A 1,538-nucleotide genomic window follows, 5' to 3' on the forward strand; every position below is an offset into this window, starting at 1 on the left:
CTGCGTGGTGGCAGGTGGCAGGTCCCGCGGGGTCGGCACTGTGGGACAGAGGGTCTGTAACTACACTGTGCTGTGCAGTGTCACATTCCTTTGGAAGGTCCTTTTGTGCTGCGTCTTTATTTCAGTTCACTCAGCTTTCAGTGTTGACGTGTCCTGCCATGCAAGCACTGTTTGATACGCCAGTTGTGTTATTTAAGAATAAAAATGCATGGAAGGATGAGTTTCGTTTATAAAATTCTTTCCCCTTGGAAAGCGTTGGTGCTTCAAACTGCTGCCTGGAGCGTGGGAATGACCTGGGGGTTGGTTGGTGGCTGCAGATGCCCTCAGACACTGCAGACCACTGCCCACCAGAAGCTGCTACTTCACTTGCCCTGCCCTGCCCGAGGCCACGCTGGTAACGGTGCCCAGCTCCAGCAGCAGAGCCAACTCCTTCCCACCTGTCCTCCCGCTTCCCTGAGCCCATCGTGCCTCCAGTGCCCTGCCAGGGTTTTATGGGGCTGCGCTCTGAGCACAAGAGAACTGATGTGTGTGGGTTTGAACAGAAATGTGGGGTTTTATTTGTGTTTCAGATCCTTTCACTAACTGTTGAGGGTGTGACGTGGGGACAGGAGCACGTGTGGCTGATGCTGGTTGTGAAGTGGGGGGCGTGTCTTGCTGCACCACAGCTTCGGTGTGAAACACTGTCCTCAGACCCCCAGAAAGTGTGAGCCATTCCCTGACCCTCAGGGGAGTGAGGACAAGCACATTAAATGCCAGTGTCCCAGGGAACTCCCAGCCCCAGAGACACCTCCATGTTGTGGGGTGTCCTGATGTGAGGGTGTTGAGGATGTGGATCTGTCCCTCACCTCTGTGAGACACCAACTGTTGCTGTGGATCCCAAGCCCTGAGTACTGATTTCTTTCTGACACTGAGTTTCACAGACCTTTGTACTGTACAGAAGACATTGACTCTGACAAAACATCTCCTGGTAGCCAGGGTTTCCCCCCCAGCCTCTGCTCTCTGACCTGTCCCTGTCTTCACCGCATCCACCAGCTCCTCCTGGTACCACCATCTCTCCTCTGCTGCCCACAGGGTCTGTTCCACGCAGAGCTGCCGCAGAACCAGCTCTGCAGTTCAGAGGGGCTCAGCGGAGGCCTGAGGAGCACCAGGAAGAAGTTTGTGGGTCTGGTCTGCCCTGTGAGGTGCTCGGATGCCAGGGAAACAAACGGCTGCTCCTGTTCCCTCTAGGAGGTGGATGGGAACTGTGAGGAAGCTCCCCATAGGTGACAACGATTGTCCCCTCGTGCTGCTGCTGGCTCGTCCTGGCTGTCACGGGATGGCAGTGGGAGAACCAGCAGCAGCCTGGTCCATAAAGTGACACGGCTTGAGCCCAGACTGGGCCACGCTGGGGCTCAGCCCCTGATGTGTGGTGTCACCTGCTCCCCACCGTCCTCCTTTTGGGTGGCACCTGCCTCCAGCCCTGGCTCCGTGTCCCCAGTGTCCCCAGACGACCCGTCCTGGGCTGGCACCGGGGTGCGGTGCTGGCAGCTCGGGATGGG

This window comes from Merops nubicus, unplaced genomic scaffold (genome assembly GCF_000691845.1).
Source record: "Merops nubicus isolate BGI_N331 unplaced genomic scaffold, ASM69184v1 scaffold43852, whole genome shotgun sequence".
In the NCBI taxonomy this organism is placed as follows: domain Eukaryota; kingdom Metazoa; phylum Chordata; class Aves; order Coraciiformes; family Meropidae; genus Merops; species Merops nubicus.